We start from the raw sequence: 16,701 nt of genomic DNA on the forward strand, positions 1-16,701 counted from the left end.
GGTTTCAACAAAGAGTGTATAGCCCACAAGCCTAAACTATGCTATCTGGCCCCTTAAAGAAAAAAAGTTTGCTAACCCCTGATTTATATTAATAGGCTTGTTGAATAATGTCTATTTAAAAGTATTAATTTATTTGGAACTCTAAGATTTTTCCTGTAAAAGTGAGTAGTTATAAGAAAAAGTGTTTTTAATTCGTTCCTACAACATAACTTCCCTGCCCCCCCAGCAATATCTTTTGTAAATTTCTGTTTTCTGTGGGAGGTGAGTGAGATGAAGACTTTCTAATTTTCTCACTTACATTGTTATCTGGTTTATCCTCATAATGTCACCATTCTAAGAATCACAGTGTCAGCAGGAAGGTTCCTTAGTGTTTACCGTATGGGACATTCTGGTATGCCACCCAAATTCCCCCTCCAGGTTAAAACACTTATTTCCCCAATTACTAAAGTGCCGCTGTCAGCTCTTAGCTGTCAACCATTTTCAGAATTGCTTTAGGTAAAGAGAGCCTGCTTGCCCAAAGTGGGGCATCTGTCACTCAATGGCTGTTGGCGTGAAGGTATGCTTGCCTGGTCCTCACCCCTCCTCCCTTAACTTGGGATACCTATGAAAGACAATCGTAGTTTCAGAGCTCTCATCAGTTGGCTGAAGGCTTATTAAGAGTGCATTGCAGTCCAATATCTCCCTCTGCCCCCCACTTTCCGTCCGTTCCTTCCAACACAGGTTGTTGTTCCCAAGAGTACACCTTGATAAATTTCCTGCATATTAATCTCTACCTAAGAGTTTTCCTAGGGAAACCCACAACAAAAATAACCTAACTCAATTTCCTGAGTTTAGGAAATTGAATCTTATGAACTATCTAAAGCACAGAGTTGGGAAGGGGAAGAGGAATTTTGAGCTCCAAAGGACAGTGCCCTTTCTACAACAACATGATAAAGCTTTAATTACAAGAAAGCACTGATCACTGACTGTCTAATCCCTTGAGTGTCTGTGAAAAGCAAAAGCGTAAAGAATCTATGAATTACTATAGTCTGCTCTTGATATTTTGATATTATAATGTCAAGAGACTCTGCCAATTAAGTTTCACTAGAATTTGTTCACTGGATTATGATGGATGGTGTGGAGTGGAGATCACTATTAAAGGAGAGTTCACGGATCTACGTAATGGAGATTGATTCTCATATTCTGCATTTTCTAAGCTGTATGATTTTGGCCAAATTCCTTAAAACCTCTGAATGTCAAATTTATTTTTTGAGAGGTGAAGATTAATACTACTTATTAGAAGAATAGGGGACCTTCTCTTTCCATTACTGTAGTTTATCTGAAAGTAACGTCCATTCTATTTTGTTTTGATCTATTCCAAAAGGAATTTCTGAGATTCTAAGATATTTCTTTCCCTATAGTAGTTAAAGAAGAATAAAAATCATGGTCCCTGCCCTCAGGAAATCTCTAATTCTGTAAGACAGACAAAGCTTGAAACATAAAAAAAATCAGAGAAATATATAAGGCAGAAATGAAGCCCAAATGGTACGGAATGGACAGTATGTTAGGAAATGAGCATGGAAATAGGTTTAATATGGGCAAAATTTCAATGGTATCACTGTATAATTTTCCCCTAAAAGATCCGTAAGTCAAAGGAAGATGAAGTACCATTTTTCGAATTAAAAGGATGGAAGAAACTTTCCCCTTTCATTCTCTACAATTGGAAGGGTAAGAAAAGTATTAAGTGAAACATTTTTTTTAAGTTTTTATTTAAAATTTTTATATGTAAATTTTACCCTTTTTGGTGTTTAATTTTATGATTTTTGAAAAATTTATGGACTTGTGTAATCACCATAACAATTACTATAGAATATGGTTCCATCACTCCCCACAAAATTTTCTCTTGCAAACACTTTGTAATCAAACCCTCTCCTTCCCTCCCCCTAGCTCTGGCAACCACTGATCTGTTTTGAGTCCTTGAAATTTTGCTGTTTCCAGAATGTCATATACATAGAATTATGCAGTATGTAGCATTTGATATGGCTTCTTTTACTTGGCATAATGAATTTGAAATTTATCCATGTATGTATCAATAGTTTGTTCCTTTTTGAGTTGTTTCCACTTTGGGGTATTATAAATACAGCTGCTATGAACATTTGTGTACAAGTTTTTTGTGTGGACATATGCTTTCATTTCTCTTGAGTAAAAATGGAATGGGAATGGAATTGCTGGGTCCTAAGATAAATTTATGTTTAACATTTTAAGAAACTGTAAAACTATTTTCCAAAATGGCTGCACTATTTTATATTTACACCATCAGTATATAAAGGTTTAAGTTTCTCCATATTCTTGTCCACACTTTTTTTTTTTTTCCTTTTTGTCCTTTTTCGTGTCCAGCAACGGATCGCAACCCTCAGTGTCACGCCCGTACCGGACCGGGACCGGCAACGGGATTGCAACCCTCAGTGTTGTGTCCGCACCTCGCTCAGCCAGTGAGCGGGAACCGGTCTGTATGTGGGATCCGAACCCTCGGCGGGAGCGCCGCCGTGCTCCCAAGTGGTGCACTGTAGCAGTGCGCCACCGGGCCGGCCCACACACTTTTATTTTTGATAATGGCATTCTTATGGATGTGAAGTAGCTTTCATTTACATTTCTCCAATGACTACTGATGTTGTACAAATTTTAATGTGCTTATTGCCCATTCAGATGTGTTTTGATGAAATGTCTTATCAGATGTATGACTTGTAATTATTTTCTCCCAGTGTGTGGCTTGTCTCTATTGTTTTTCACTTTTCAATTTCATTAATTTCTGCTCTTCTTTATTATTTATTTCCTTCTATTTGTTTTGGTTTTAATTTGTTCCTCTTTTTCTAGCTTCCTGAGGTAGAAGCTAAGATTTTGGCTTTGAGGATCTTTCTTCTTTTCTAATAAAAGCAATTAATGCTATTAGTTGCTCCTTAAGAAATTACTTAGTTGCATTGTACAAATTTTGATATGTTATATTTTCATATTTACTTAATTAAAAATACTTTCTCATTTCTCTTGAGACTTTTTAAAAATTTTATTTATTGATTATACATATTTTGGGGGTTGAACATTGAGATATGTTGATTAAATCAATATTACTAGCATATATATTGTTACAAATCATAATTATTCTTTATACCCCTTGTCCTATCTCTCCTCATCCCCCTCTTGCTCCCCCTCCCCCCTCTAATAGCCCTAGATTTCTTCTCTCCTTCTGAAAGAATAATGGTAACTCTGTTAATTTGTTGCCTAGATGATCTGTCCAATGCTGAGAGATGTGATCAGATCCCCCAATATTATCATAGAGTAGATGCTTCTTCTGTCACTCTGAAATGAGCTTTGTGGAAAGGGACATCCTCTTCTTTTCTTTGTCTCTGCTGGTGACTCTTGTGTGAGTGCACGCCAGTGGTTGGCGGACCATCTGCATGGTGGTTGGGGCGTCTAGCCACTTTTGCAGCAGCCACAGTTATTGTGATGGCTGTGGAGGGCCACCCACATGGAGGTGATGTTTTTGGTATGCTCCTTGGCACTGGTGGTATGTCTGGTTGTGGGGTGTGTTTGGTCCTCTTCTCCATGCCTCTGCCCCCCTGGGCAGGCCCCAAGGCACTGGCGCCATGTGCCTGGTTGTGGGAGGGGTGGCTGGTCCCCTTCTCCATGCCTCAGGTCACTGGACAAGACCCAAGAAGCTGGCTTAGTGTGCCTGGTTGAAGGAGAGGGGCCTGGTCCCCTTCTCCATGCCCCAGGTCCCTGGGCCTGCCCCGAGGTGCTGGCGCAGTGTGCCTGGTTGTGGGACAAGGGTCTGGTCACCCTCTGCATGCCTTGGGTACCGAGGTGGGCCCCATGGTGCTGGCATTTTGTGCCTGGTGTGGAAGTAGGGTCTGGTTCCCACCCCCATACCTCAGGTCCCCAGGCAGGACCTGAGGCACTGGCTTGGTGTGCCTGGTTGTCGGAGAGAGGTCTGGTCCCCTTCTCCATGCCTCGGGTCCCCAGATGGGCCCCAAGGTGCTGGTGTGGTGTGCCTGGTTGTGAAAGAGAGGTTCGGTCCCCTTCTCCTTGCCTTGGGTCCCCAGGTGGGCCACAAGGTGCTGGCATGGTGTGCCTTGTTGTGGGAGGAGGGTCCGGTTCCTGGCTCCATGCCTCAGGTCACTGGGTGGGACTCAAGGCACTGGCTTGGTGTGCCTGGTTGTGGGAGAGAGGTCCAGTCCCCCTCTCCATGTCTCAGGTCCCCAGACAGGCCCTGAGGTGCTGGCGTGGTGTGTCTGGTTGTGGGAGTGGGGTCCAGTCCCCTTCTCCATGCTTCGGGTCCCTGGGCAGGCCCTAAGGGACTGGTGCAGTTTGCCTGGAAGTGGGAGTGGGGTCCGGTCCCCGGATCCAAGCCTCCGGTTTCCAGGCAGTCCCCAAGGTGCTGGTGTTGTGCCTGGGCTGGAACTAATTGTTTTGTCCTGTGCTTCTAACATGGGGAACTTCCTTTGGGAACCAGTACTTGAGCAGTGTGCTTGTTTAAATTGCTACTTTGCTGCTGTTTCCCTAGGGAAGACTTTCTGTACAGCTCAGGGTTTAATGGTTGATCTTATAGGTACTTCTGGCTCTCCAGAGACCCGGTGGATCTGTGTTCTGTAGAAACTCTGATCTGGGCCTGAGTTTTTTCATCAAACTGCACCCCATGCAATTCTGCATTTCAGACCAGTCTCCTCTGAGTGGTCCTGTGCTGATTGGGTGCAGATCGGCTGACCCTGCTGTGTCCCAGTGTTCTCCCGGTGTTCCCATCTCACCAACCGCCCATGCTCCAAACACTTCCCATGGGATGGGCCCTGCACTTTTCCATTGCGATGACTCACCGGCCTCTGAATGGTTCCCTTTTTTCAGTTGTTCTGTCTCCTTGCTCCTTTGTGGGTCCATAAGAAACCTATTAGTGGTCTTGCTGTCCTGGAGGCCGCCAAGGCCCTCTTCTTTCCCGCCGCCTCCAAGTAACTCCATCTGAAGGGTACAGCTGTGGCTTCTGCTGGCTCCTGCTCCATGTGCTCATCAGTTTGAGCCTTAAAGCAGCCATGGCCTGAAATACTCAGAGCAGCTTTTTCTTTCTCTCATCATAGCTTCTCCCACCTTCATGAGTTCCATAGGGCTCTCCTCCTCTTCCCCGGAGCTCCAGCGGCCCCAGCTTGGCTGATGTTACATTTTTATAGTTGTAAATGTGGGAGAGAGTGACACTGGGAACCATCTATTCCACCATCTTAACCAGAACTCCAATCTCTTGAGACTTCTTTTACACATGGGTCATTTAGTTGTGTGTTTCCTCATTTCCAAATGTTTGGTACTTTTCCAGTTATCTTTCTGTTACTGATTTCTTATTTAATTTCATTGTAGTCAGAGAACATACTTTGTATGATTTTCATTCTTTTATATTTATTAAGGTCTGTTTTACCACACAAAATATGCCCTATCTTGGTGAATGTTTCATGTACTCTTGACAATAATGTGTATCCTGTTTTTGTTGGGTAGAGTGTGCTATGAAATGTCAATTAGGTCAAGTAGTTGGTAGTGTTGGTCAAGTGTTCTATATTCTGCTTATAGTCTACTTGTTCTACTGAATACTGAAAGAGTAGTATTGAAATGTCAAAGTACAATTAAAGATGTATCTATTTCTCATTTCATTTTTATCAGTTTTTGCTTCATGTGTTTTGGTTGTTAGATCTTATATATTTTTGCTTCATGTGATTTGGTTGTTAGCTCTGTTGTTAGATAGATTCACATTTAAAGGTGGTGTTCTACTGTCTTCTGGTCTCAGTGTTTTCTCATAAGAAATCTGCACTCATTTAAATAATTGTTCCCTTAGTTTAATGTGTCAGTTTTCTCTTGTGGCTTTTAAGATATTTTTCTTTGATTTTGGCTTCTGGCAGTTTTATAATGCTGGGTGTGGGCATAGTTTCCTTTGATTTATCCTATTTGAGATTCATTGACCTTCTTGATTCTGTAAATTTATGTTTTTCACAAAATTTGGGACATTTTTAGCCATTATTTCTTTAAATATTTTTTCTGCACTAATCTCTTTCTTCCCTTCTCCAGGAAATCTGTTTGGTCTTTGATACTGTTCTGTAGGTTTATAGGCTCTGTTCATTTCCTCCCCCTGCCCCCCAGTCCTTTTCTCTCTGTTCTTCAGATTGTATAATTTTCTATTATTGATCTTGAAGTTCACTGATTTTTTTCCTTTGCCCTCTGCATTCTGTTATCTTATAAACTTGTGCTCATCTTATGAACTTATTTCAGATATTGCATTCTAGGCTTAGCATCAGTTGATTGTACTCTCCGTTGAGATTTGGTCAAATTTTACTGCTCAGTATATAAATTTGTCTAGCAATTTTTGATTATATCCTCTACATTTTCAATTCATGTTGAAAATGTAAGACCCTGTTAAAATTCTCCAAATAATGTTTTGTTTTGTTTTGTTTGAGGGTGTTGGATAGGGAGAGGGGTGGTTTTAGGAGGCAATTAGTCCAGTTAGGTTCAAACTATAAGTTTTGTTTCACTTTCTGTGAGTGAATGTCTGTTTACTTTTCAAAGTGTTTGTTATGGTCTTTGGGTCTGCCCCTCACATATGCCACTTAGGGGTTAGTTTGAGGCTTAGGCAATGGTTTATATACATGTTCAGTTTTCAAAAGCCTTTGCTATGCTTCTTTAGTTATGTTTCACACATGCACACCTAGGGGGGAGTCTGGGACTTGTGTTGATTTATGAACAAAAGTAGGAGACTTCTTCCAGTTCTATCCTCATCAGGATTTCCCTATACTCCCTGGATCCTGGGGACTCTTTTCTGTAGTTCTTCTGTATAGAAACATGGGTTCTCTTAGGTGAGTTCCTCTTGAACTACCACATAGTTCCATGTGATAAGGCCCCTCTCCAGAAAAAGAGATGGAAGAGAGAGAAAAAGAAAAAATAGTACATTCCTTCCCACCACACACACACTGTTTGTACAACAAAGGCATCTTTTCCTACTTCTTCTATTCCAAGATGTGGGGTTTCTCTGAGTTTTAGGTGCTCATTCCACCTCTACTATTCAATGCAGCTCCATGATTAAGGCTGACTTTGGGAAAGAGTGAGAGGAAAAAACAGAGAAGACAAAATATGGATTACCCCAATGCTCTCAAGCATGAGTGGGCCTCTTTTCCTGGTCCTCTAGAAAGGAAGATGGATTTCTCTTGGAGATTTTGCTGTGCATGCCCACAATGGAGTTTCCTAATTCAGTCCACCCTTGCATCAAAGCTGGAATAAGGGGGAAAAACACTAGGAAACTCATCTTTGCCATTTTGGTCATCCTTTTAAGTCTGACTTTTCTCTCTAATCTGCCTGGTATTTTTTAAGTTTCAGAATCCTCAGGTATTTTGTTTTTGTATTTGTTCAGAATTTTTAGTTGTGGTGGGAAAGATGAGTTCAGCTGGGTTTACTGCATTTTGGCCAGCACTGGACCATGAGTGAACCTATCAACATAATTTTCACATTGGATAGGAAGATGCAGAGACCAATTAAGGGGACAGTGGATGCTGTCATAGGAAGCAACCTGTTATTTAACTTCTGTGTCTTCACTTATTAAATAGAGATAATGCCACCTTGCTGTTACTTTTTGCCTAGATGTATTTTAAGTTTCAGCCTAATGTGTGTGGTATGAGCCCATTTATGTATCACAACAAAAGTTATTTGTATAAAATTACACAGATATTACACACTAACTAAGTACTAGTTGAAACTGTGCAAGATGGAAATGAAGGCACACTATTTTTTTTTTTTTAAACCCTGTACATGTTTGTATTGTTTGGATGTTAGAAATGACCAAACCAACCTAAGGAGAAAAGAAGAATCCTCCTGACCCTAAAACATCTAGTCAGTGTCAGACTCCATGGATTTCATATTATTTACATCAGATTTCTAGCTGGAGTAGAAACCTTTGTTGGGTGTCTGCTTAGATCATTACAACCTTCCTTAAGAAGGTTCCCTCCTCCACACACACAGTTTCCTGAAGGCCAGGCCCTTGGCAGCCATACAGACGGTAAAAGACCCTGCCTCCTTGGCCAACTGAAAGATTCTCTCTCCTAAGAATTTATAATGGGGACTGAAAAGAGCTAGCTTATTCTGTCCTGTTCACTTGATCTAAGGTCATTCTGCTTTGGGAGCTGTGGGACAGCCACCTTCTACCATGTATAGAAATAAAGCAGAAAAAGCAGATAGCTGAAAGAGGAGAAAAAAGCACAGAAAAAGTACAAATGAAAGACTGTGTGGTCGGAGATAGGGGAGAAAATTAGACATAATGAGAATGAGAGTGAGAATAAGCAAAAAATAAACTAAGAGAAGAGCTGAAGAGCTGAGTTGTTCTTAAAGGCTTTTAAATTTCCTAGTTTTCCTACCTTTGGTCATCTATCAATATTCTCACCCTTTTATTAAAGGATATAGTTATGTATTATTGTAATAACTTTGCATTTTCCTGAAACTATCTTAACTAATACATTAGATTTCTGCCCTAAATAGAAAACCAATATTATGAGGAAACTGTGATTTAGATAATTATGATTTACTTATCATTTTGAGAAGAAAGAGATGGTTGAGATTGTACATATATGAACATCTCTAAGAAGTCATAATCCAGTATACTAACACCACGGCCAGACCTTATCTTGGATGGGGGGCATAGCATGAAACACATACTATAGTAAAGTTGAGTAAGGGTCGGATTATGGGGACTGATTGGGAAAAAACAGCTTCCAAGGAATACTGGAATTAGCAGTCTACTCAGAAAATATTGCATACATTCATTTATCCAACAACTATTTTTCGAATAGCTACTAAATACCAAGTATTGTTGTAAGTGCTGGAGATAGAGCAGTGATAAAATGAGGCCATGCCCACATGGACCTTATCTTCTTGGGTGGGGCAGGCAATACAAATGAATGCAAAATAGAGGTGAAGAGTGCTATTAAAAAAAATCAAGCCGGGGTTAGAGAATGCCTGGACAGGTATGCTATTTTATAGGGGAAAGCTCAGAGAAGCCTCACAGATAAGGTGACATTTAAGCTGAGACCTGACTGAACTGATGGAGCAAGCCAAGTCGATTTCTGCATAACATGTGTGGCTGTTTGAGCAAGACTTCCTGTGTGAAGTACAAGATGGAGAGAATGGTAGATGATGAGACAGGAGGGGGCATATCATGAGGAGGGCCAGGTCCTGCTGTCCATAGGACTCTGGCCTTTACTCTGTAGGAAACCATTGGAGGGTTTTGAGCAGAGGAATAAAACAACTCAAGTCTTACCAAATCAATCCAATAGCAGTGGGGAGAACAGACTGTATGGGGCAAGTCTGGAAATAGGGATACCAATTAGTAGGCTCTTGGAATACTCTAGGTGAGAAAATTTGGTAGCTTAGACCAAAGCAGAAAACATGAGATATAGTCAAGATGTATTTAAAGTGGTGCTTACAATGATAGGACAATTGTGAGTTGTGTGATAGAGGAGTTACATTTTTTGCTTAAGTAACGTTTTGGCGTAAACAACTGGTTGACTAGTGATACCATTTACTGAGATGAAGAGTCACAATTTGTATGTGGGGTTAGGGGGAAGAAGCAATAGTTCTGTTTTGGGATGCATATCTATAGCTAACAATATGACACATGGAAGATACCAGACATTGTTATAAGACATGCTTTAAATCTATTAGTTCATTTAAGCAACTTTCTGAGATAGATTAATAATATTGTGCCTATTTTGCAATTGGGGAAACTGTGGCACTAAGAAGTTATTTATCTCTTGCCCAACTAGTATAAGGCAAAGTGAGGATCTGAATCTAGAGAGCCCAGCTCCAGAATCTGCACTCATATCTATTTAAATGGATACATTCATCAGGGTGGAGAGCAGGTCTAGATAGAGATACACAATTAGGAGTTATTAGTATATTGATGGTATCTAAAGCCATGATACTGTTTGAGACCATTTAGAGAGAGAGAATATAGATAAGGAAGAGAATAAGTTCAAGGGCTAAGCCCTGGGGCTATCATCATTTGGAGCTCTGAATGAGAGGAGGCTTCAGTAAAGAAAACAGAATAGGCTAGTCAGTGGAGTAGGAAGAAAACCAAGGGAGTGCGGTGTCTGGGAAGTCAAACACAGACAGTGTTTCAAGGAGGAATGGTTAGGTCTGTCAAATCTGCTGATAGCTTGAAAAGAATGAAGACTAAGAACTGACCAATAGATTTGGCATTGTGAGGGTCGTTGGTGACTAAGCATTTTCAGAGGAGCAATAGAGACAGAAGCCCAAGGGAGTGGGTGAAGAGGGGATTGGAGGAGGGGAAATGGATATGGCAAGCCTGGACAACTTTTGGAGAATTTTTTTAAATTAAGGGGTGCATAAATAACTTAGCTCTCTTCTTCCCTAGTTGTTTCCCACTTACTCCTCCAGACTGTGACACCCCTTCATTACCAAACTGGTGACTCCCAGAGAAGTTGCCTATGGGGCCTTACAAATCCGAGCTGTCAGAAAAACACTTGACCTACAGCCAGTCATACACCTGTTCTCACCTCTGCCCTTTTCTGGCTCATGGGCCTGTTATCTACCTAGCACCTGGCCCTGACAACCCGGGTGACCCCCTCAAACTCAGTCTCTTGACAGTACTTATAAGTTTGAAGTTACACATATTTATTTTTATGATTTTTTTTTTTAATGTTTATCTTTTCTACTATGCTGTGCTAAGAAAATGAGCTCTGGAGTCAGACTGCCAAGATGCAAATCCTGGTCACATGTACTAGTTGGGTGACCTTGGTCAAGAAATTTAGCCATGCTGAGACACAGTTTCCTCATCTGTAAAACTGGAGTTAAAGTGTACTATTCACCTCATACAATTTTTGTGAGGCTAATACTATCTGTAAAGGGTGTAGTGACTGATACCTAACACTCAATCTTAAAATCATTGAGAACATATTAAAGTAGAAAATACATATTTTAAAAATATATAACCAAATAAAGCGGAGCTAATCTCTTTCTTTACACCTACTCTTTCCTTCATCCCAGTTTGGTCTTACTGTGTTATGCATCAGCCACATTTATCTTTTCACCTTTACTATACCCAATTGCAAAACCTATTATCTTACTGAATTCGCCAACTGGTAGAATTTTTTTAATAAGAGTGGTCTAAAACGTTATAAGAAATCCCACCATTCTTTTCTTTCTACAATACAGTAGTCCTTTTGTCATTTTTCTGGAATGCTTACTAAGTAAAAGGCACTGAGTAAGTGTTCCAGTTATTTATTATCCATAGCAAACCATCCCTCCACCTAGTGTCTTAAAACAAAAATTGATTTGGGTTTATCACGGTTTTGTGGGTAAATTGGATTTGTCTGAGTAGTTCTTGCTTGGTTTCTCTCATACTATTTCAGGCAAATGTTGGCTGGGGCAGAAGTCATCCATAGGCTTGAATATGCTGCATGTCAAATGTGGCTCCTTCAGTCAAGTTTCAACGCCTCAACTGGAGTGCGTGGAACAGCTGGAGACTGGTTGGACATTCTCTCTTTCTCTGTCCATAGGCTTTCCCATGTGATGATTCAGGCTTTTTAACAGTATGGAGATCTCAGTGTATTCGGACCTCTTACGTGATGGCTGGCTTTCCCAGAACAAGTCAAGAGACCTAGGTAGAATCTACCAAGCTTCTTACCTTGGCTCAGGAGTCACCCAGTGTTATTTCTGTTATACTCTCTTAGTCAAAAGCAAGTCACAGGGTCAGCCCAGATTCAAGTGGAGGGGAGTACACAAGGATATGAGTATGAATTCTGGGAAGCAAGGTTCATTGGAGGGCCATCTTTGAGGGCTAACTACCACAGTGAGCATATAAATATAAACAATGAAACTGCAAATTCCCTGCCCTTAAGCAGCTTCAAGTATAGCATAGAGCAGGGCAGGGGTTTTTAGCTTTGGCACTATTGACATTTTTAAAAATTAAATTAATTTTATTTTTTAGAACAGTTTTAGGTCTACAGAAACATTCTAAAGATAGTACAGAGAGTTCCCATATACTCCATGCCCATTAATATCTTATATTAATATGGTACATTTGTTACAATTAATGAACCAATCAATTGATACATTATTATTAACTGAAGTCCATACTTTATTCAGATTTCCTTCGTTTTCACCTCAAGTCCTTTTTCTGTTCAAGGGTCCTATCCAGGATACTACATCATATTTATCTCCTTAGGCTCCTCTTGACAATGACAGTTTCTCAGACTTTTTCTGTTTTTCGTGGCCTTGACAGTTTTGAGGAGTCCTGGTCAGGTGTTTTATAGAATGCCTCTCTATTGGAATTTGTCTAATGTTTCTCTCATGATTAGACTGCGGTTAGGTCACATACACCATCAATATGATTTGTCATTGTTGACGTTAACTTTGGCCACCTGGCTGAGGTAGTGTTTGCCAGGTTTCTCCACTGTAAAGTTACTCCCTCCCATCTTCCATTATGGAAGTCACTATATACAGCCCACACTTAAGGAGTGTAGAGTTATGCTCCATCTCCTTGAGGGAGTTTTCTACATAGAGCATTCAGAATTCTTCTGCAAGGAAGATTTATCTCTTCTCCTCCACTTACTTATTTTTTAATAATTTATTTACATCAGTATGGACTCATGGATATCAATAACATACTTTGGGTTATATAACCTAATATCACTTAGTGTATTTTGTTGCACAATTAGTTCCAGCTTTAGCCATTGGGAGTTCTTTCAGATGGTTCTTGTGTCCTTTTGACATACCTCTATCAATGTGGGTTTTTGTTTTGTTATATTTTCTGAGCACTTTCTACTTCCTATCACTACAAGATGCTTCAGGCTCATTGTAAAGATTAATTCTAGGTGTCAACTTCATTACGTTAAAGAACATCAAGAAACCTGGTAAAGCTGTCTTTTTAGGCATGTTCATGAGGGTTTTTCCAGAAGTGATTAGCATGACAGCCTGAGTGGACTGGGTGGGAAAGATCTGCCCCCAATATAGGAGGGAACCACCTAATCTGCCAGGGGCTCCAAGATAACAAAAAAATAAAGAAAAAAGGTGAATCTCTTTCTCTATCTGCTGGAGCTGGGATACACTCTTCTCTCCTGTCCATGGACATCAGAGCTTGCGACTCTTTAGCTTTTGGGTTCCAGGACTTACACTGAGGACACCATCATCTTCCTTGGTTTTGAGACCTTCAGACCTGGAATAAGCCATGCTACCGGTGTCCAGTTTGCAGATGGCCTATTGTGGGACTCCTCTTCAAGGGTGAAGATATTCTGAGGTGAAGATATTTTGTTTCAAAAATATCCTGGCTGTCCTTGACTTCTCCTGTGTGATAGCTTTGGTCACTGTGGGGCTAACTCAGAACAAACCATTGCCAGAAAATGTCAACTTTGGGATTGTGCTGGATGCAGGCTCTTCTCACACAAATTTATACATGTATAAATGGCCAACAGAAAAGCAAAATGACACAGGGGTGTGCATCAGATAGTAGAATGCAAGGTAAAAGGTCCTGGAATCTCAAAATATTGTTCACAATATAAATGAATTAGGCAATGTCCTGACTGAATGCATGGAAAGAGCCAGGAATGTGATTCCAAGGTCCCAGCATCAAGAGACATCTGTTTACTTGGGAGCCATGGCAGGCATGTGGTTGCTCAGGATACAAAGTGAACATTTGGCAGAGAGGGTCATAACTATGCTGATGAGGATTCTCAGCAACCACCCCTTTGACTTCCAGGGTGCCAGGATCATCACTGGCCAAGAGGAAGGTGCCTATGGGTGGATTACTATCAACTATCTGCTGGGTAAATTCATTAAGGAATCCCTAAATCCAAGAAATAGTGTGAAAAATGGGATGTTGAGAGACTTCTAGCACTGGTGACTGTACTCTTTCAGAAATCAAGTTGGCTCAACCTTAATCCATGTGAAGACAATAGTCAGGAAAACTATGGAGCTTTGGACCTTGGGGGAGCCTCTACACAAGTCATTTTTGTGCCCCCAAACCAGACAATCGAGTCCCCAGCAAACTCTTGGCTCTGCCATGCGAGACTCCTGGGTCACTGTCACCACCACCAAGACCCTCACCAGATGTGTTCTCTGTACTCTGGACTTCCCAGTCTCCGAAACTGTAAGCAATACATTTTGTTTTCTTATAAATCACCCAGGGTCAGGTATTTTGTTATAAGCAACAGAAACAGACTAATACACTCACTTTGTATATTTTCTGCCCCAATCGTAGAATCAGCCTTTCATCAAGGACCCCAAGTTCCTTTCATTCGAAACAAAGATCTGTAGGGTATTTAGTGGCATCCCTGGCCTCTGCCTTTTAGATGTCAATAGCATCAACCTTCCTCCTATATTTTTGAAAATCAGTAATGTCTCTAGACATTATCAAATGTCTCCTGGGTAGCAAAATGGCCCCAAGTTCAGAAGTTTATAGAGACAGATCTGCTGAAAATTACAATAAGATAATATAATGGAGAGTAATGTAGAAGAAGACTCTGAACTTGTTTGCAGGTATTGGGGAAGGACTGTAGAGTTTTGCCAGAGGAGGTGCCATTTGCACTGAGAACTGTTTTGTAATTCTCAGTTTTATTGAGCAATTATCATGAACTAGACAAAAGGTAATGTTTTACTTTCAATTATGTCATATAATTTTAAAATTAAAAAGCATGTACTATTGCCATTTTACACTGAAAAAACTAAGGTTCAAAGAGACAAAGCAACTTGCTTAGAGTGCCTGGGCTGCTCTTGAAGAATCCAGCTAGTCATGTGAATGGAGTGACCGGAGGTCACTGCTCACACTGCCCAAGTCAAGACTATCTCAAACATTTCCTTTGTTTATAAAAGTGCAGTGCCACCTCATTTTTTATTTACTTTTTCCATTGAATTCTGAGTTCTTGAGAACAGGAAACATGCAGTAGTTTATCCTAGTGGTCTCCTTTTTGACTCAAGGCTTGTGACATGAAAGGTGTTTGATAAATGTTTGATAGATGAGTTAACATTATTCCATGCCATCAAATTCACCACTCACAGATTATAGAATTGACTCACTCTTCCTTCTGGTCAACTTGCTATCCTACCATCACCTCTGGTGGAGGACTCATTGCTGGGCCATCCTCAAGTAGTCTTAGTCTTCTAGTCACTGTGCTTGATTGTTTTACTCTCAGCACCCCAGAAGTTGTAGTTGACAGGTGTCATGACATCTTCAAACTAATTATGGCCAGTAGCATTTTGCCATGGGTTAGAACTGCAAAAGAGGGGTTCTCTAAGGAAGGAGAAAACATGCCATATTTCTGATATTAATATGCCAGAATGTATTACTACTAGTTTCCACATATAATGCTAATTATCTACTTTTGACAACTCCTTTGTCCTGTGTGATTTTTGTATCATTTTAAGGAGAAATTTGACACAGAACATGAAAGGTTTGTGTTTTTTGAGGTTTTTTTCTTTTTCTTTTTTCCATTTTTTCAATTCCCTTCCATTATCATCCTATTTCCTTTTATTCGTATTTTTTGGTGGTGGTGGTGGTGGTATTTTTCTTTTTAGTTATTAAACAAAACAAGGGGGGGAAATGCCCTGCATTTTTGTTGTTGTTGTTGTTGTTGTTCCTTTTCTTTTTTCTGCAACTTCTGGATATGCTATTTGCAGTTGCTATAAAATTTTAAGTGTCTGTTGAATTAGAAGTTGCTCTCTGGTTTCAAGACTCACTTTCTCTCTTGCTTTCCTTTGCTAAAATTCTGGTCTAATTAAAAAAACAGTAGATCATAGTTAAATAAAACTGTACCCAGGATAACCCTAATTTCCATATGCAGATTTATCTGCACTGACAGCCACCCCCCCCCCCTTATACACACACACTCATTCTCCTTTCCTTCCTCTCCATCTCCCTATTGCATTGTGTCTGATTTTCAGAGCACCTTCGCTGTTTCCCCCTTCTCGTTCCCTTTTTGTAAAATATCTAGACAGGAGGGAGGAGGCTGCAGAGGCTGAACAAACAATCTCATATTCTGCCTGCAATGTCATCGTTTCTTTCCCCCATTTTAGGGGGCTGAAGTTGCCCAGAAAGGGATGCAGAGGAGCTGGAGAGGAAGGGGGGAGCTCTCCAGAGGCAGCTGCGGTCAGGGGCAGGGACTGCCGCCAGATGTGCCTGCCTTTCTGGGCTTTGATGCGAAAGGGGCAGCAGGAGGAACTATTGGGAGACAAAAGCCCCGGTTTAAATGATCATTTTCTTTATTTAACATGGCAGCAGACACTCTCTGCGTAGGATCATCATGCCGAGCATAAACTGGACTTTCCCACTTGCCTGGCAGGAGTCAGACAGATCCCTGTGTGCTAAATGAACATCTGAGGTAAGATCCACTGTTTCAGATGCTTGATTTTTTTCCTAATCAATTAATTTCTTAAATATATGTTTCAACCTCAATCGCAAACAGTATAGTGGGGGCAAATCTGTTAGTCTGCATCTGAAGAGCCAAGAAAATGCAGAGGTATAATATATTCAACTCAGTTTGGGGAGGTTAGTTACTTTGTCAATTCTGTGTATGCTGTTTGTATTTTAGGGAAAATATTTGGTTTAAGAATAGACTAGTGTCATCATAATCTACCAATGGTGATAATACTGATGTTCAGACTCTTAAAAAAACTTTGCAAAAAGACAGTGAGCTACAGATACATGTG

The 16,701-nt window shown here is 40.5% G+C and overlaps 1 pseudogene; it reads left to right on the forward strand.

Moving 5' to 3' along the window:
* Positions 1-538: 538 nt before the first annotated feature.
* On the forward strand, positions 539-16,245 carry LOC103589354 (annotated as a pseudogene).
* The last annotated feature ends 456 nt before the right edge of the window (positions 16,246-16,701 follow it).

Source organism: Galeopterus variegatus, unplaced genomic scaffold, assembly GCF_000696425.1.
Source record: "Galeopterus variegatus unplaced genomic scaffold, G_variegatus-3.0.2 Scaffold678, whole genome shotgun sequence".
Lineage (NCBI taxonomy): Eukaryota > Metazoa > Chordata > Mammalia > Dermoptera > Cynocephalidae > Galeopterus > Galeopterus variegatus.